The sequence below is a fragment of the Miscanthus floridulus genome, chromosome 6, assembly GCF_019320115.1.
Source record: "Miscanthus floridulus cultivar M001 chromosome 6, ASM1932011v1, whole genome shotgun sequence".
Classification (NCBI taxonomy): Eukaryota; Viridiplantae; Streptophyta; class Magnoliopsida; order Poales; family Poaceae; genus Miscanthus; species Miscanthus floridulus.
This window is the reverse complement of record NC_089585.1, coordinates 9,046,961-9,068,146: the sequence shown is the minus strand read 5'-3', so window position 1 is coordinate 9,068,146 and position 21,186 is coordinate 9,046,961. Positions and strand designations below refer to the sequence as shown.

Here is a 21,186-nt window from a genome sequence, read left to right as displayed (position 1 = left end):
GATTTCAAAGTGACAAGTTTGACTAAAGTTGAACTAGGTGTTAGGGACCTTGCATGGAGGAGTTCACTAAAGCAAAGTGGTAGTGTTTGACATAAGGAACAACTTTTATTTTTGGGTCATGGACTGATTTTGCTTCTAACATGCTTGAATGGGTCCCACAAAAACCAGCCAAATCTTGCTTTTAACACTTAACAAATTTTCTAAGAGTATGCTCGACTGACAGCCTGACGAGCCGACTTTGATCATGATTTTACTCGGTGTACGATGTGAATTGGAACACGATCATTGAACAACATTTGTAGCTGGTACTTAGGACTACGAAAGTCATTTAGATCATTTACGAGTTGGAGCGATGGATTAGCGGGAAAATCAGTGGCAAATCTCGTCGTCAGGCTCGGCCATCACGTTCTGACGAAACTGAATCGACTGAATCGATCGGCACAGTGGCCGACCAGCTTCAGAGCAGAGCCGCCGCGTGGAGGTCCCGTCGGCCGCGCGTCGCCGTTGCCCTGACCGCGCAGGCCACGCCGCGCCCGAGCGCGCCTTCATCACGCCAACGCCCGCCCGCACTCAGCCACGCTCCATTTTCACTTCGCCTCGGTCTCCTTCGCTGTTCGCAGCGCCCGCAAGCACAGCAGCAGCGCCGCCGTCGTCGTTGACGGCACCAACCCACGCCTAGCCACTCAATCGCCACCGCAACCTCTCCACCATCATCTCAGCGACTCACCGCGCCCGCCCGTGCCCGCTGACCACGCTCGGTAAGCTCCAGCCGCGTGCACAGGCTCGCCGGAGTTCCGCCGTGAGCCCCGTCGTCGTGGCCACGCCGCCACAGTCCCCCTCTCCATGCGTTAGCTAGCGCGCTAGGTCCGCCGTAGTACCCCGGTGCTCGTCCGAGCCTTAGGTCGGGCCACCGAGGACGTCGCCGGCGTTTTGCCGTGGTCCAGCCTCGCCGCTCCGCCATTGCCGCCGCCGTCGTCCTTACCGTCGACAATAGGGCCGGCCAAGTGGCTCAATAGATGCGCTAGGTCAAGTAGATCGCGTAGTGATGATGTCACCGCCGACAACCTCGCCGTCGGCGAGCTCTGGCCGCGCCAGCACCGCGCAGCACCGCTGCCCTGTTCTGTGTCACTGACGCGTGGGGTCCCCTAACCAGCGGGTCCCACCTGTCAGCGACAGCAGTAGAGAGGGCTAACTCATTTTGAATCCAGTTTTTGATTTGTTTTGTTATTTTTGTATCTACAGTTTGGTAGCTCATAAAATGTTGAAATAAATATGGTTGTGTTCCTTAGGAAGTGTAGTATTTAGGAAAAATATGTTCTTAGTTTCAATAGTAGAAATTTCTGGAGATTTAAATAGGGATTTCAAATGTGCTTTTGAATGCATTTAAATTTGTTTATTTTATATCTAGAGTTCCTGTGCTCCAAAAATTATGAAATTTTTGTGGTAAGCTATTCTTGTTATATATGAGCTTGGATAAAAATTTGAGGACCAGTGCATGTGTAGATCTATAGTTATAGATTTTTCTTTTATAAATAGTTAATCCTTGCATGAATTTTTATAAATTAATTATGAGTCCAAAATTCATGAAATTTGTTGGAGGTGATACTAGTACCATATGGATGTTAGGAAAAATAAGAAATCTGTTGCTTGACACTTTTCAATAGGATTTTCCATTTATGTTAATTCAAGCCTTGCTTCCTTATCATTTTTGTATAGAATGTTCTACTTAGGAAAATGACCTGAAATTTTTATAGTAGTCCTTTGATAGCATTAGTAAGGCTCTGTAAATTTTTGAGAATTTATTAAGCACATCTGATATATATTTATTATTTAACCTAGATATCTAAATAAAATAATAAAGGCAATTTAATAAATAGTTTGGGCTTTGCCATTATATTATCCTAACTATATTTGGTATGCTTAAACTGTTGGTAGGTTCTAGGTTGTCAATTGGTGAATGATTACCTAAAGTAGAGGTGCTATTACTTTGTATTGCATGTTAAATCATTTCTGGACTGATTCTAGAGTATGAGGAGTTACATGTTGAAACTGATGTAGACTGTAAAAATGGTTAATAACAAAGTTGTAGAAAATTTGATAAGCTTTCCAGAAAGTCCAAGATCACTGTTTTCGGATTTGTAGAACTCCAGTTATGAGTGAAACAAGTAGATACTGTTTATGGCATAGTCGATGCATTGTAGAAGTAGTTAAGTAGTAAGCGAGAAGAGATATGCACCTACTCAAACAACGTGATGCACTTGTTAACATATATGCATTCGTAATACTTATACCATACTCATGCATCTAGGATCGGAGGAAGAGATCACGTTGCTGGAATTCGAAGAAGCCGAGGAAGGGAACCCGCAGGAGGATCCGCAAGCCGCAGCTCCCGAAGGCGTGGAGCAGAACCCTGAAGAGCTGCCGGAGTGCCCTGACCATCGTCCTACTTCCTTTCTGCGAGGCAAGCCCCGGAGCATTATAAGTCTCCCAGTAATTTACAAATGTTTACTTACGTATTTATGATTGATGCATTAGGTATAAGAGTTGAATGAAACCACTTGATGCATGTACATTCCTTGTCCAGATATTAACCCTTTAACCGGTATAGGTCCAGGATCGAATATATGCTTAGCCATGCTTAGACCGGTAGAAGTCGGGTGATGTCCTGTCACCTGCGAGATATAGGTGGATACCGGAGCACGGTTGGCTATATCTGCTATCGTGGAACAGAACCATGTGGTAAAAGTAAATTGAGACCTGGACGGGAGGTCGATAGGGAAGCAACAAGGCATGGAGGTCTTGGGTGTGGACTTATCCCCGTCTGTGTCGATCAAGGACCGTACCGTTGTTGGAACTTCTGACAAGATTGAACGCATGCCTCTCACTTAGCTGGCCGGATAACTCGTTCCGACCGCGAAGCCGAGTAATTCAACTCAGGCCGGGAATCGTTCTGTTGTGCGCTCCTTCCGGGGAACGATCAGACTGAGCCCAAGGGCAGGCTTGGCCTGAGCATCCTGGCATCTGGTGTTCCAGATTGTGCGGCGCAGTACGAACCCACGAAATGTGTACCGGAGTTGTACCAAAGGTGACCTAAGACTATCGTGGCTGATAGATCTGGGTTTGTGTTAGGAATAAATTCCCAGCTGGTTGAAATCGATTCGAATCGCCGTCTCTCCCGGATAGTGAGAAACTTGGCTAGCTCCAACATCGTAGTAACTGTGTTATGAAACGTGATGGTTCAAATGAATATGGAATTGCAATATCTGCTATGGTTACTATTGTATGATTCTAAATAACATACCACATGTTTGGCATAGGATAGTTGCTAACCTAGAAATGGATAGTTATAATTAACTTGATAAAAGAATCACAACTGTACAACGGTTAATTGCCTTTTTCGCAAAAATGTTGTCAAGTTACGTCCACTTATACAGCCTTGCATAATCCTTGGAGTCATTTTATTTCTGGTTCATGACGGGTAAGTCTAGCTGAGTACCTTCTCGTACTCAGGGTTTATTTTCCCATTGTTGCAGATGGCACTGTGTATCATGGTTATTGCAAGAGTTGCTTCTATCCCGCTGTGGATGAGGAGTAAGCCTTGGGCAGGCTTCCTTAGTAATTCCTATCCTTGCTTTTGTGGACCGTGATCTGGTTTGGCACTGTATTAAACTATGTTGGAAAACTTTATCTCGAACTTATTTGCTTCCGCTTTGTTTATCAAACTTGTTTTGTAATAACTTTTATTCGTACTCTGATGACGAAAAGTATCTGTGAACTTTATGTAATATGTGGCATGCATGTTGAATCCTGTACGATCTTGGTTGTTGTAAATCGTTTATCGAGACCCGTCGTGGTACTCGACGGACTACCGGGTTTATATGGGTTCAAGTATGACAGTGCGACCGCTTGCGGATTGCCATTATACTTGTATTCTTATAAATTGGTCGGTTCTGCGACAGCTGGTATCAGAGCAAGATTCAACGTTAATTGTCACAAGTGTATTTAAAAACAAAAGTTTTTGTTTTCCAAAAACCCTTCTCTAGCAACTATTAGTTATATAATAGGTATTTGAAATCTAAAGTGTGCCAATGATCACTTTCCTTATGCCCAAATTAAGGACTAATAGGTGGCTATTTAAGTACTAACATGGGGGTTTTTACTTCGTCGTCCATACGGCGTGCTATAGTATGGATGCCATTCACTTGAGTGGTAGTGTATGGATCAAATGCCTCTACGCCAAGGTAAGATGAGAGTATGACCGCAAGATGTGAGCGTGCGGTCGGGAAGAGTTAGTTTTGGTACGGCTATGTATGCATGCTTGCATGTGTATATGGTACGTATTTAATTGTGGGTTTAAATTCTTGTCGGGTAGATTGATATGGAAGTATATGTATGGGTATACATATATGGAAGTATTTACAATTACATTCTGCATATTCATTATGGGTTTAGGGCTGAAATGAAATTTTATGCAGGTACACTAACAACGAAACGTGTAGCTCGACTAGTTACGCTATTTATGAGTGAACGTATGTATGCCACCGTGTCTACCGTTAGAAACCAATTTTTCCTAAGTTTGTGAGGACGTACGGCACGAGCATGCATCATGTTAAAATACCATTCACATAATTACATTGTTCCTCCCCTTATAAAATTCTTACTCGGTTATGTAACTCTTATCCATTATGGCATTGTCTCACAAAAGGGTACATGTTGATGGTGCAGATGGCACGCACCAAGCAGACTGCTCGCAAATCCACCGGAGGCAGAGCTCCTAGCCGTCAGCTTGCTCCACGTACCCGTCAACGTCACACGTTCCTTGGAGAGTTTGGGATGCCTACACTCTTGTGGAGAGTGCTCAGCTATGTAGGTTATCCCGATGGAATGGAACCCCGCTACTTTTGGGCAAATGAGCGGTTGGGAGAAGGTCTCTTAGTTACTGTGGAGGCCGTTGTCCGTCCCCGAGGTGACGATTCAGAGTGGACAGGCTGGTGTTATGAGTCGACTGGCAGGACTGCTGAAGGAAGCAGCTGGCAGGGCAGCCTTTGGAATCTTGAGGAATATCATGGAACGTTTTCCTCAGGAACTGGCAGCCGCTATGGTTGGAGTCTTTCCAAGAGGTAATCCCTTCACTGACTCATGGCAGCAGGCAAGAGGAAGACCCTTGGAAATTGGTGCAGCAGAAGAGCAGAACAGCGATAGCCCTGCAATGAGCGCCATGTTCGCAGTGATGAGAGTGTTAGATGGAGTTGAGGGTAGCCTCAGACGTGTGTCTGGTGCTCTTGGTCATGCCCACGAGGACCGACGTCAGCTTCAGAGGGAGCACGACGCTGAGATTGAAAGGCTCACCGAAGAGATGACTAGGTTAACTCATCAGCGGAATGCAGCCTGGTCCAGGGAAGATGTCCTGAGAGCTCGGCAGTTCGAGCTGGGACAGCAGCTGGCCAATGCGGAAGAATACAACGATAATCTGCATGAAGAGGTTCATCGGCTGAACAATCAGCTCCACCCTTATGTACCACCTGGAGCCGCAGAAATGGGTCTAGAGGGGTACGAGGAAGAAGAAGAAGTGGCACCTGAAGAAGAAATAGAACCTGGGGAAGGAGATGATTCTGCGTCTGACCTCGATAGTGATCATGATGAGGATTAGATCACTTAGCGTGTAGTGGGAAGACTAATGTATCACCTTTATTATGTAATGGACCTGTAGTTGCAAGTTGGCATTAGTAACCAGACTATCATGTAATGCTAATTGCACGTTTGGGTAAACGTTAATGCAATTCCAGTTCCTTGTCGGTCATCACGCTTTAAATTGCATGCGTTATGAGCACGATAAGTGGTCAAATTGGCGATGTCATGTTGCGAGAATGAATTATTATGCCTCTGTTTTTATTGTGCTTTCGAGAATTTTTCTCCAGTAATTTCAGTTTGGCATGAGTACCTAATTCGTCTGCAATCTCTTGGCATCGACCCATAATCAGCTTATTGTTGCAACTTCGCAGATGACGCGCACCCGTGCAGGAGCTAGCAGCAGCCAGGATGGCAACCATGATGACTTGCCACCCCCACCGCCACCATCTGCTCAGGAATTCTTTACCCAGTTCCTGGGTAGCCAGAGGACAATGGAAGAAGCTTTGCGCCTCATCGCGCAAAACACTGCTCGTGGCCACCCACAGCAACCAGGGGCCGAGCCAAATCAGCACAGTACATTCAAGGAGTTTCTGGACACGAAGCCTCCGATCTTCAAGGTGGCTGAGGAACCACTGCAGGCCGATGAGTGGCTGAATACCATCGAGCAGAAATTTCGTCTGCTAAGGGTCACCGAGCACCTCAAAGCTGAATATGCTTCTCATCAGCTGCAAGGACCAGCAGGAATCTGGTGGACGCACTTTCTGTCGTCTCTGCCTGCTAATGCGAGAGTGACCTGGGATCAATTCAAGCTGGCTTTTAGGGGACACCATATTCCCCCGGGCCTGATGCGCATGAAAGCAGCCGAATTTATGAGGCTCACTCAGGGAACCAAGTCACTCACAGAATATATGCACGCATTCAACAACTTGTCAAGATATGCTCCAAGTTTTGTGGATACTGAAGAGAAAAAGATTGAGAGTTTCAAGCGAGGTTTGGGTACCAAATTAATGAAGACTATGGCAAATTCTCGATGTGCCACGTACAATGAGTTTATTAGTGATGCCTTGACCCAAGAAAACCACAACAACCTGCATGCAGTTGCTAAGGGTCGCAAGAGGGCATATGAGGCCAGTGCATCCGGATCTTTTCAGTCAAAAGCGCCTATCGCAGCTAGGCCACCATTTCGTCCACCTGCATCCAAGTTCAGGCCTCCACCACCGAAAGCTCAGAATAACAGGCCACAGAAACCGTTTCGTAAGGCGTTCACTATTGCCTTACCAAAAGGGAATGGTAATCAGGACAGCTCCACCGGATTCAAAAGTAATCAACCTTGTTTCAACTGCAACCAACTGGGTCATTGGTCCAAGGAGTGCCCCCACCCCAAGAGGAATGGCAACCCAAATCAGAACAATCAAAGGCAGGTGAATGCCAGGGCACGTCAGGGACAAGTGCATTATACCGCTGTGGAGGAAGTGCCCGCCGGAGAAGTTGTCACGGCTGGTATGTTTCTTGTCAACAAGCATCCCGCTGTTGTTTTATTTGATTCGGGAGCTTCTCATTCATTTATGAGTCAAGCATTTGCATCTAGACATGATCAAGAAATAATTGAAGTAAGTAAAGGGGGTTTTAATATAAGTTCAGCAGGGGGAACTGTTACTACCAAAAAGATAGTCAAAAATGTACTCATCTTGATACAAGGGAGGGAGTACACAACAGATCTGATAATATTGCCGGGATTGTCGATAAGTGTAATCTTAGGCATGAATTGGATGAAGTATCATGGTGCTCTTATTGACACTAGCACCCGTACTATCATGTTGAGAGAACCCACGGGAGGGAATGCTTTTCTAGTTCCACTCTCCCGCGATTTCGAACCCCAACATTTAGCCTGTGCTATCCAAGCCACCACCATATGTGATATCCCAGTGGTTTGTGAGTTTCCAGATGTATTTCCAGAGGAATTACCAGGTCTACCACCGGATAGGGATGTGGAATTTAAGATTGAATTAGTGCCAGGTACCGCACCCATATCCAGAAGGCCCTATAGAATGCCACCCAATGAGTTAGCAGAACTTAAAGTTCAATTGCAAGATCTATTGGACAAAGGTCTTATCCAACCTAGCTCATCTCCGTGGGGATGTCCAGCATTGTTTGTGAAAAAGAAGGATAAGTCACTGAGGATGTGTGTAGATTACAGACCACTCAATGCTGTGACCATCAAGAACAAATATCCGTTACCCCGCATCGACATCTTGTTCGATCAGCTAGCGAAGGCAAAAGTATTCTCCAAAATTGACTTAAGATCAGGTTACCATCAGATAAAGATCAGACCGGAGGATATACCGAAGACTGCTTTCTCTACTAGGTACGGCTTATACGAGTATTTGGTTATGTCTTTCGGACTAACAAATGCTCCAGCCTACTTTATGTACCTAATGAACTCGGTATTCATGCCCGAACTTGATAAGTTCGTGGTCGTGTTTATCGATGACATATTGATTTATTCAGAAACTGAGTCAGATCATGAAGAGCATCTGAGGATTGTCCTATCCAGACTGAGGGAACATAAGCTATATGCCAAGTTTAGCAAATGTGAATTTTGGATGAGCAAAGTGCCTTTCTTAGGTCACATTTTATCCAGAGATGGAATCTCAGTAGACCCATCAAAAGTGCAAGAGGTCATGGATTGGAAAGCCCCAACTTCGGTGCATGAAGTTCGGAGTTTCCTAGGGTTAGCAGGATACTATCGTCGGTTTATTCCAGACTTCTCAAAGATAGCTAAGCCTATGACCAGACTACTTCAGAAAGATGAGAAATACAAGTGGACACCAGAATGTGAAACAGCTTTTCACACCCTCAGAACTTTGTTGACTACAGCACCAGTGCTAGCACAACCAGACATTGAAAAGCCTTTTGATGTATTTTGTGATGCATCAGGAATAGGTTTGGGATGTGTACTTATGCAAGAAGGGAGAGTAATTGCATATGCCTCTCGGCAACTGAGAAAACATGAAGCCAACTACCCTACACATGATTTGGAACTTGCAGCCGTTGTCCATGCACTAAAGATATGGAGACATTACTTGTTGGGCAATGTATGTCATATCTATACTGACCACAAAAGCCTCAAGTATATCTTTACCCAGCCAGAACTGAACATGAGACAACGTAGATGGTTGGAATTGATTAAGGACTATAATTTGGAAGTGCATTACCATCCGGGTAAAGCAAATGTAGTAGCTGATGCACTTAGTCGGAAGTCCCATTGCAACACTATGGAAGCACTATTGGAAGATGGATTCAACTTGCTACATCCTGCCGTACTCCACAATATCACAATCAGTTGTTCGCTTGAGGGCCGAATCATAGAGCTACAGCAGACAGATGTAGGAATAAGTCACATCAAGAGAAAAATGCAAGAGCAAGAAACAAAACACTTTAGATTGGACGAAAGAGGTGTATTATGGTTTGAGGACCGGCTAGTGGTGCCGAAAGACCGAGAGCTAAGGAATCAAATTTTAGAAGAAGCTCACTCCTCCAAATTGTCTATCCACCCGGGTAGTAGTAAGATGTATCAAGACTTGAAAACCCGTTTTTGGTGGACTAAGATGAAGAAAGAGATCGCAGCCTATGTTGCAAGGTGTGATAACTGCAGTAGAGTGAAAGCCGTCCATATGAAAACCGCTGGATTACTTCAGCCACTGCCTATCCCAGGATGGAAATGGGAGGAGATCAGTATGGACTTTATCACAGGCCTTCCAACAACGCCCCAAGGTCACGATTCAATCTGGGTCATTGTTGATCGTCTCACCAAGTCAGCCCATTTTGTACCAGTTCACACAACATATCACGCGGGTAAATATTCTGAGTTATATGTTTCCCAGATCGTGAAGTTGCATGGAGTACCCCGGACCATAATATCGGATAGAGGACCGCAGTTCATAGCTCGTTTCTGGGAACACTTACACCAAGCTTTGGGAACCAAGCTAATCAGAAGTTCAGCTTATCATCCGCAAACTTCAGGACAGACAGAGAGAGTAAACCAAATCCTAGAAGATTTACTTAGAGCTTGTGTTATATCTTCAAAAGGGTCATGGGAGAAATGGTTACCTTTAGCTGAATTCTCCTATAACAACAGTTATCAAGCGAGTATCAAAATGGCTCCATTTGAAGCCTTGTATGGCAGAAAGTGTAGAACTCCATTGAATTGGATTGAGCCCGGTGAAAGGAGATATTTTGGTATTGATTTTGTCAATGAAGCCGAAGAACAAGTACGTATCATCCAACAACACATGAAGGCAGCTCAATCAAGACAGAAGAGTTATGCCGATAGAAGAAGAAGACCACTAACTTTTGAAGTAAGTGACTATGTGTACTTGAGAGTATCACCCATGAAAGGTGTGAAGAGATTTGGGATGAAAAAGAAGCTTTCACCAAGATATGTAGGGCCATACAAAATTTTGGAACGAAAGGGAAATGTTGCGTACAAGCTACAGCTACCACCAGAGATGAGTGCAATCTTTGATGTGTTCCATGTTTCTCAGCTAAAGAAATGTCTTTGAGTACCGGAAGAAGCTATTGCACCCACCAACGTGCAACTTCAATCGGATTTGACTTATGAAGAAAAGCCAATTCGAGTATTAGAAGTGATGGAGAGAGTGACTAGGAGTAAGATCATTAAGTTCTATAAGGTGGTGTGGAACAATCATAGTGAACAAGATGCTACATGGGAAAGAGAAGATTATCTGCAAGAAGTTTATCCCGCCTTTTTCCAAGAATGGTAGGTCTTGCAAATCTCGGGACGAGATTTTTATAAGGGGGAGGGGCTGTAACACCTCGGGTGTTAGCCTTGCATAACTTGACTTGCATAAAATGAGCTATGAGCATCAAGCATCCATAAATCATCATTTACAATTGAAACATTTGATCGAAACATATGAAACATTGCTTGTTATTTCATGTTTCTTAGAACATATGCATATGATCATGTATAAATGAATGCATGTGGGTAGTGCTAGTCACTACAACACCTTAGCTACACTTAGGTTAACTAAAGGAACTTTGTTCATGAAGGCCACATTTCTTGATCAAAGCATTGAAGTGTTATTTCATGTGTTGGACCTGAATAGCTATATGAGTGACTACTACTTGAAATGCTTAAATGACCTTGCAAATTGTTTTAACATGCTTAGGGTATCATCATGAACAACTTTGGTATTTAGTGCTAGGGCTAGTTTGGTCATTTAGCCATGGTTTGAATGTGCATCATGATTTCAAAGTGACAAGTTTGACTAAAGTTGAACTAGGTGTTAGGGACCTTGCATGGAGGAGTTCACTAAAGCAAAGTGGTAGTGTTTGACATAAGGAACAACTTTTATTTTTGGGTCATGGACTGATTTTGCTTCTAACATGCTTGAATGGGTCCCACAAAAACCAGCCAAATCTTACTTTTAACACTTAACAAATTTTCTAAGAGTATGCTCGACTGACAGCCTGACGAGCCGACTTTGATCATGATTTTACTCGGTGTACGATGTGAATTGGAACACGATCATTGAACAACATTTGTAGCTGGTACTTAGGACTACGAAAGTCATTTAGATCATTTACGAGTTGGAGCGATGGATTAGCGGGAAAATCAGTGGCAAATCTCGTCGTCAGGCTCGGCCATCACGTTCTGACGAAACTGAATCGACTGAATCGATCGGCACAGTGGCCGACCAGCTTCAGAGCAGAGCCGCCGCGTGGAGGTCCCGTCGGCCGCGCGTCGCCGTTGCCCTGACCGCGCAGGCCACGCCGCGCCCGAGCGCGCCTTCATCACGCCAACGCCCGCCCGCACTCAGCCACGCTCCATTTTCACTTCGCCTCGGTCTCCTTCGCCGTTCGCAGCGCCCGCAAGCACAGCAGCAGCGCCGCCGTCGTCGTTGACGGCACCAACCCACGCCTAGCCACTCAATCGCCACCGCAACCTCTCCACCATCATCTCAGTGACTCACCGCGCCCGCCCGTGCCCGTTGACCACGCTCGGTAAGCTCCAGCCGCGTGCACAGGCTCGCCGGAGTTCCGCCGTGAGCCCCGTCGTCGTGGCCACGCCGCCACAGTCCCCCTCTCCAAGCGTTAGCTAGCGCGCTAGGTCCGCCGTAGTACCCTGGTGCTCGTCTGAGCCTTAGGTCGGGCCACCGAGGACGTCGCCGGCGTTTTGCCGTGGTCCAGCCTCGCCGCTCCGCCATTGCCGCCGCCGTCGTCCTTACCGTCGACAATAGGGCCGGCCAAGTGGCTCAATAGATGCGCTAGGTCAAGTAGATCGCGTAGTGATGATGTCACCGCCGGCAACCTCGCCGTCGGCGAGCTCTGGCCGCGCCAGCACCGCGCAGCACCGCTGCCCTGTTCCGTGTCACTGACGCGTGGGGTCCCCTGACCAGCGGGTCCCACCTGTCAGCGACAGCAGTAGAGAGGGCTAACTCATTTTGAATCCAGTTTTTGATTTGTTTTGTTATTTTTGTATCTGCAGTTTGGTAGCTCATAAAATGTTGAAATAAATATGGTTGTGTTCCTTAGGAAGTGTAGTATTTAGGAAAAATATGTTCTTAGTTTCAACAGTAGAAATTTCTGGAGATTTAAATAGGGATTTCAAATGTGCTTTTGAATGCATTTAAATTTGTTTATTTTATATCTAGAGTTCCTGTGCTCCAAAAATTATGAAATTTTTGTGGTAAGCTATTCTTGTTATATATGAGCTTGGATAAAAATTTGAGGACCAGTGCATGTGTAGATCTATAGTTATAGATTTTTCTTTTATAAATAGTTAATCCTTGCATGAATTTTTATAAATTAATTATGAGTCCAAAATTCATGAAATTTGTTGGAGGTGATACTAGTACCATATGGATGTTAGGAAAAATAAGAAATCTGTTGCTTGACACTTTTCAATAGGATTTTCCATTTATGTTAATTCAAGCCTTGCTTCCTTATCATTTTTGTATAGAATGTTCTACTTAGGAAAATGACCTGAAATTTTTATAGTAGTCCTTTGATAGCATTAGTAAGGCTCTGTAAATTTTTGAGAATTTATTAAGCACATCTGATATATATTTATTATTTAACCTAGATATCTAAATAAAATAATAAAGGCAATTTAATAAATAGTTTGGGCTTTGCCATTATATTATCCTAACTATATTTGGTATGCTTAAACTGTTGGTAGGTTCTAGGTTGTCAATTGGTGAATGATTACCTAAAGTAGAGGTGCTATTACTTTGTATTGCATGTTAAATCATTTCTGGACTGATTCTAGAGTATGAGGAGTTACATGTTGAAACTGATGTAGACTGTAAAAATGGTTAATAACAAAGTTGTAGAAAATTTGATAAGCTTTCCAGAAAGTCCAAGATCACTGTTTTCGGATTTGTAGAACTCCAGTTATGAGTGAAACAAGTAGATACTGTTTATGGCATAGTCGATGCATTGTAGAAGTAGTTAAGTAGTAAGCGAGAAGAGATATGCACCTACTCAAACAACGTGATGCACTTGTTAACATATATGCATTCGTGATACTCATACCATACTCATGCATCTAGGATCGGAGGAAGAGATCACGTTGCTGGAATTCGAAGAAGCAGAGGAAGGGAACCCGCAGGAGGATCCACAAGCCGCAGCTCCCGAAGGCGTGGAGCAGAACCCTGAAGAGCTGCCGGAGTGCCCTGACCATCGTCCTACTTCCTTTCTGCGAGGCAAGCCCCGGAGCATTATAAGTCTCCCAGTAATTTACCAATGTTTACTTACGTATTTATGATTGATGCATTAGGTATAAGAGTTGAATGAAACCACTTGATGCATGTACCTTCCTTGTCCAGATATTAACCCTTTAACCGGTATAGGTCCAGGATCGAATATATGCTTAGCCATGCTTAGACCGGTAGAAGTCGGGTGATGTCCTGTCACCTGTGAGATATAGGTGGATACCGGAGCACGGTTGGCTATATCTGCTATCGTGGAACAGAACCATGTGGTAAAAGTAAATTGAGACCGGACGGGAGGTCGATAGGGAAGCAACAAGGCATGGAGGTCTTGGGTGTGGACTTATCCCCGTCTGTGTCGATCAAGGACCGTACCGTTGTTGGAACTTCTGACAAGATTGAACGCATGCCTCTCACTTAGCTGGCCGAATAACTCGTTCCGACCGCGAAGCCGAGTAATTCAACTCAGGCCGGGAATCGTTCTGTTGTGCGCTCCTTCCGGGGAACGATCAGACTGAGCCCAAGGGCAGGCTTGGCCTGAGCATCCTGGCATCTGGTGTTCCAGATTGTGCGGCGCAGTACGAACCCGCGAAATGTGTACCAGAGTTGTACCAAAGGTGACCTAAGACTATCGTGGCTGATAGATCTGGGTTTGTGTTAGGAATAAATTCCCAGCTGGTTGAAATCGATTCGAATCGCCGTCTCTCCCGGATAGTGAGAAACTTGGCTAGCTCCAACATCGTAGTAACTGTGTTATGAAACGTGATGGTTCAAATGAATATGGAATTGCAATATCTGCTATGGTTACTATTGTATGATTCTAAATAACATACCACATGTTTGGCATAGGATAGTTGCTAACCTAGAAATGGATAGTTATAATTAACTTGATAAAAGAATCACAACTGTACAACGGTTAATTGCCTTTTTCGCAAAAATGTTGTCAAGTTACGTCCACTTACACAGCCTTGCATAATCCTTGGAGTCATTTTATTTCTGGTTCATGACGGGTAAGTCTAGCTGAGTACCTTCTCGTACTCAGGGTTTATTTTCCCATTGTTGCAGATGGCACTGTGTATCATGGTTATTGCAAGAGTTGCTTCTATCCCGCTGTGGATGAGGAGTAAGCCTTGGGCAGGCTTTCCTTAGTAATTCCTATCCTTGCTTTTGTGGACCGTGATCTGGTTTGGCACTGTATTAAACTATGTTGGAAAACTTTATCTCGAACTTATTTGCTTCCGCTTTGTTTATCAAACTTGTTTTGTAATAACTTTTATTCGTACTCTGATGACGAAAAGTATCTGTGAACTTTATGTAATATGTGGCATGCATGTTGAATCCTGTACGATCTTGGTTGTTGTAAATCGTTTATCGAGACCCGTCGTGGTACTCGACGGACTACCGGGTTTATATGGGTTCAAGTATGACAGTGCGACCGCTTGCGGATTGCCATTATACTTGTATTCTTATAAATTGGTCGGTTCTGCGACACGTGTCATGATCTGGACACGGTGTCAAGTGAACAAGGATCGGGTCATCACATCTTCAGTGGCACGCCACATCGGCGCCCAGGTGTGGTGCAAAATGAGCAAAGGGCTTCACACCTACCTCGGGGGGTACGAAGGGTAAGGAAGCTAGTCGAGCCAACTAGGATCCGTTTAGGTAGCTGGAATGTAGGGTCCCTTACAGGTAAGTTAAGAGAGTTAGTGGACACAACGGTTAGGAGGCGTGTAAATATCTTATGCGTCCAAGAGACTAAATGGAAGGGGCAGAAGGCGAAGGAGGTGGACAATACCAGCTTCAAGCTCTGGTACACAGGGACAACTTTTAATAAAAATGGAGTAGGAGTTTTGATTGATAAGAGCCTCAATGATGGTGTGGTGGAGGTGAGAAGGCACGGGGATAGGATCATTTAGTTAAACTTGTCATTAATGATATGGTCTTAAACGTAATTAGTGCGTATGCCCCCAAAGTAGGCCATGATGAGAGTGCTAAGCGGCTTTTCTGGGAAGACTTAGATCGCTTGGTTAGAGCAGTCCCTAGTAGCAAGAAGCTTTTTATAGGAGGTGATCTTAATGGCCATGTAGGTACATCAAGTGCAAGTTTCGAGGTGGTTCATGGGAGTTTCGGATATGGCAGTAGGAACCAGGAGGGAGAGGAATCTTAGACTTCGCCATAGCTTTTAATCTGATGATAGCTAACACTTTCTTCTGTAAGAGATAGTCTCATTTAGTGACCTTTAGTAGCGGCCAGTACTCTAGTCAAATCGACTTTGTCCTTACAAGGAGGGATAAACGAACATGCGTGGACTGTAAGGTGATACCTGGAGAATGTGTGGTCGCTCAACACAAGCTGGTGGTGGCTGACTTCCGCTTTCTAGTGTAAGCTCGTGGGAACAAACAAGCTAGGGTTGCTAGAACGAAGTGGTGGAAATTAGAAGGGGAGGCATCAAAGATCTTTAAGGAAAAGGTCATTGAAGAGTGCCCTTGGAATGATGAAGGCGATGCAAACAACATGTGGGAGAAGATGGCAACATGCATTCGAAAGGTTGCTTCAGAGGTGTTTGGAGTGACCAAAGGGAGTGGATGCGACTCGAAAGACAATTGGTGGTGGAATGAAGATGTGCAAAAGGATATTAAGGAAAAGAAGGAGTGCTATAAGCGCTTGTATCATGATAGGTGTGCAAACAATATAGAGAAGTACAAGGTGGCAAAGAAGACTACAAAACGAGCAGTGAGTGAGGCAAAGGGACGGGCCTATGAGGACCTTTGCCGACGTTTGAGTACAAAGGAAGGAGAGAAGGACATTTATAGGATGGCTAGGGCTCGTAGTAGGAAGACTAAGGGACTTCAACCAAGTCAAGTGCATAAAGGATGAGAGAGAGCAGCTCTTGGTTAAGGAGGATGAGATCAGACATAGATGGCAAGAGTATTTTGATAAATTGTTCAATGGTGAGAACGAGAACACCACCGTTTAGGTGGACGACTCGTTTGATGACACTAACAGACGCTTTGTGCGGAGGATTCAAGAATCGGAGGTCAGAGAAGCCTTGAAAAGGATGAAAGGGGGCAAAGCGATGGGCCCTAATGGTATCCCAATCAAGGTGTGGAGATGTCTCAGGGATATAGCTATAGTATGGCTAACCAAGATGTTCAACAATATCTTTCGATCGAACAAGATACCTGAGGAGTGGAGAAGAAGCATATTGGTACCAATCTACAAGAACAAGGGAGATATCCAAAGTTGTACTAATTATCGGGGAATTAAGTTGATGAGCGACACTATGAAGTTATGGGAGAGTCATTGAGCAGCGCCTGCGAGGAACAACGCATATATCAACAAACCAATTTGGTTTCATGCCCAGAAGGTCAACCACAGAAGCAATCTTCTTAATAAGACAGGTTATGGAACGGTTTAGAGAGCAGAAGAAGGACCTCCACTTGGTTTTTATTGACTTGGAGAAGGCTTATGACAAGATACCAAGAAATGTTATGTGGTGGTCTTTGAATAAACATAAAGTCCCATCAAAGTACGAGACCCTCATCAAGGACATGTACAACAATGTTGTAACTAGTGTTTGAATAAACGATGGTAACACAGATTACTTCCCGATTAAAATTGGACTTCATCAAGGGTTAGCCTTAAGCACGTATCTCTTTGCCTTGGTAATGGATGAGGTTACCAGGAATATACAAGGGGATATCCCTTGGTGTATGTTGTTCGCTGATGATGTAGTGTTAGTGGATGAAAGCCAGGCGGGAGTAAATAAGAAACTAGAGTTATGGCGGTAGACCCTTGAGTCTAAAGGTTTTAGATTGAGCGGAACTAAAACCGAATACATGAGATGCGACTTTGGCGGAGTTATACAGGAGGAGGGAGATGTGAGTTTAGAAGGTCAAGTAGTGCCTAAGAAGGATACATTTCGGTATCTGAGATTGATGCTACAGAGGGACGGAGATATTGATGCGGACGTTAGCCATAGAATCAAAGCAGGGTGGATCAAGTGGCGACAAGCTTTTGGCATTCTCTGTGACAAGAGGGTACCACAAAAGCTAAAAGGCAAGTTCTATAGAACGGCGATTAGACCGGCTATGTTGTATGGAGCAAAATGTTGGCATATGTTCAACAACTGAGTGTTGCAGAAATGCGTATGTTGCGATGGATTTGCGGTCACACAAGAATGGACCGAGTTTGGAACGATGATATATGTGATCGCCTAGAGGTAGCACCAATTGAAGAAAAACTTGTCCAACATCGGTAGAGGTGGTTTGGCCATGTCCAAAGGAGACCTCCAGATGCACCAGTACATTGTGGAGTCCTAAGCCAAGCTAATAATATGAGAAGAGATAGAGGAAGACCGAAATTGACATGGGTGGAGGCAATAAAAAGAGATTTGAAAGCTTGGGATATACCTATAGATCTATGTTTGAATAGGAGTACTTGGAAAGCAGCTATTGAAGTGCCTGAACCATGACTTGGGGCTCTTGGTGGGTTTCAATTCTAGCCTACCCCAACTTGCTTGGGACTGAAAGGCTATGTTGTTGTTGTTGTTCATGGTCAACTAAGGCTCCATGGCTTTTCACCTTCTTTATTTTTCTAAAAGAATAATGTATGCTGATGTTTGCAAGTGTGAAGATGTAGAGCTTAAGTTTTAGAAATCCTTGAAAATTTTGTCATTTAGGCAATCTTCCATTTATTGGACTATGTCAGTAGCTAGTTCTATGCAACTCTCATGTCATTTATTTTTATTTCTTTTAACAAGTATGCAATCGATACTTGCTGCTAACTACACTAACTTATTCCTTTTTCTTACACTGTTCTCAATATATCCATAGGGTCTAATACATGAGGTATTTACCAAAGTCCTTCGTGGTCTATCTGGTGCTAAAGTCACAAGGCCAGGTTCTTTCAGAAGTTGCCAAGATGGATATGCAGTTAAATCATCACTCAAAGCTGAAGATGGACTCTTGTATCCACTTGAAAAGGGTTTCTTCTTCCTGCCAAAGCCACCTACACTCATTCTTCATGAGGAGGTATCAGTTTATATTTGTGGTTGGAACTCTCAGCGTCCATTCGTAGTAACTGCTGTTTATTACATTCTCAATGCAGATTGAGTTTGTTGAATTTGAACGTCATGGTGCTGGGGGTGCCAGTATATCATCTCACTATTTTGACCTCCTTGTCAAACTGAAAAATGACCAAGAGCATCTCTTCAGAAATATTCAAAGGAATGAGTACCACAACCTCTTCAACTTCATCAAGTATGTTGTCCCTTTTATTGCCTTCATCATCTTTCATGTTATACATAAACTTAAGTTTTCCTATCCTTATTTTTGATCTTTTTTTTAGTGGAAAGAACATTAAAATAATGAACCTTGGAGGAGATGGTAAAGGTGCAAGTGGTGTAGTTACAGATGTTCTACGAGACACTGATGATGATGCCGTTGATCCACATCTAGAGCGTATTAAGAATCAGGCTGGGGATGATGAAAGTGATGAAGAGGTATGCTGCCTTGTTGTTATGTTGCTTGATGCTGCCTTGTTAATCTTATTACTGAGCCCTTCTATATGTACTTATTATTTATCTTCATTTTAGGATGAAGATTTTGTTGCGGATAAGGATGATAGTGGGTCTCCTACTGATGACTCGGGTGATGAGGAATCAGATGCTAGTGATAGTGGTGGTGAAAAAGAGGTATTTTTAAATTTATTGTTGTTGTAGACCTGTAGCAAGCCTGAAGCCATGATGTACTATGTAGTTGTTTTTCTCCACAGAAATCATCCAAGAAGGAGGCAAGCAGTTCAAAGCCAGTTCAGAAAAGGAAGCCTAAGGGCAGGGATGACGAAGGACATGAAAAGAAAAAGGCAAAGAAGAAAAAAGATCCTAATGCCTCCAAAAGAGCAATGACACCGTTCATGTATTTCTCAATGGCTGAGCGAGGAGTAAGTTGCTTTGGTTAATCATTCCCAGCATATTAGGTCGTTTAGATATTTTGTGACACTGAGGGTAGAGCAGAAACCTTCCCACACTAGAAACTGATATTGGACAGAAGTTTAAAGTTTATTTTTGATGATGCAGAACATGAAGAGCAGCAACCCAGATTTGCCTACGACTGAGATTGCAAAGAAGCTTGGGGAGATGTGGCAAAAGATGTCAAGTAATATTCTAGATCACTCTCCATATTATCCGAGTAATAGTATCAGCATTGTTTCATCTGTGAGGCAAATTTTGCAATGTTTTGTCATCACGTTTACAGCTAAAACAAAAGCTGTGTGCTTACGGTTCCCTCGTTCCTTGTCATGAGCAGGCGAAGAGAAGCAGCCTTACATCCAGCAGGCCCAGGTCGACAAGAAACGTTATGAAAAAGAGTCCGCCGTCTATCGAGGCGAAGCTACAGCTGATGTGGATTCTGGCAACGAGTCTGACTAGATTCAAGCCCTTGGGCTGGCATGGTGGCACTGTTTTAAATTCTAGTGGCATGTACTATTATTATACGTCGGCAACTGTTGCCGTTGGGTGAAATTGCCAGCATGCGTGTGCGTGTGCGTGTGCCTACGGTGCCGGCACTGGTAGTTTGCCTCCAGCATTGCTGACAGTAAAGAGGGGGTTTCTTGTAGCGTACCTCTGCAGGGCAAAAGGTTGTACGAGTGTAGTCTAGTGACTTTTGGTGTAAAAACCAGCATACGTGGTTTATGAGAGATGGTGTTGCGTTGAAGCTTATTTATTTTTCCTCGACGGACGAAAATTTAACTATTGATTGATGATGGCTGTTTTGCCTGATCTCGTTGGTGAAAATTCTAACAGATCCAAACACGCGGTGCCCGCCATCACAAGGCTATCCCTAGGAAAGAGTCCTGGCCTCCTGGGGAATTTGTTTGGTGTCCCGGTGTTTGTCATAGGCAACTGCTCGCTCGCAGCACGCTCTTGGTCCAAACTAAAGAAAAGGACGCCCCATCAAGGATCTGTTTGGTACGTTCCCTCAGCTTGCCACACCATAAGGGTTTCACCAACGCAGGCTACAAGCATGTTGGCCTCAGCCAAAAGCAATGGTACTTATAGAAAAAAAAAAGTAGAGCTGTCAAAACTCACATCGAAGGCAGCTGGTTTGGTGTGATCCAAGCGGATAACTTTTTTCTCCCTCTCTGCTGCAAGTATTCAGCTTTTATTTTGTTGGGGACCAGTGGAGGCAGCTCACTTCCTGGCTGCAACGCGCGCTACAAAGGATGCTTCATCCTTTTGTCAGATGGAGCCATGGACTCCTCTACAAGGAGCTCTGGCGCACTGCGGGACTACTACTCATGATGATTTAGACTAGAGGCGCAGACGTGGAAGCTGAGACAGTAGTACACGGTGGTGCGTTGGGGAAGCCCTAACTACGGCTTGCCAAAAGTGAGGCGGCGATTTCGAACGCCAGACTTCTGGCGTCAGTTGGAGTGGATATACACAGCACGGCTTGTCAAAAGTGAGGCGGCGATTTTGAGCGCCAGACTTTTGGCGTCAGTTGGCGTGGATATATACACAGCGAGGGACGCCAATTTTGACAAGAGTCACCTCGTGCGCCTCCAGGGAAATACTAGGGCCGAAGGGCCAGGAGGACGCCCCGGCGGCGACGGCGCTGCACCCTACCTGCCGGAGGGCGGCAGGCGTCATGATACGATGCTGCACCGTACTGCACCGGGGCCGGCTACAGGGACACGATGCTGGATTCCGGACTCGCAGGGCTGGTTGGTGACTCGGTGGCCGGAGAGGATCTTGGCGCATTGGTCTACGGTGGCTTCAGCGACGGCAGGCACCAGCGCCGGGCAACACGCAACATGC

The 21,186-nt window shown here is 44.6% G+C and overlaps 1 pseudogene; it reads left to right on the top strand.

Moving 5' to 3' along the window:
• The first annotated feature begins 18,204 nt into the window (after nucleotides 1-18,204).
• Nucleotides 18,205-20,092, top strand: LOC136457577 (FACT complex subunit SSRP1-like; annotated as a pseudogene).
• Nucleotides 20,093-21,186: the final 1,094 nt, after the last annotated feature.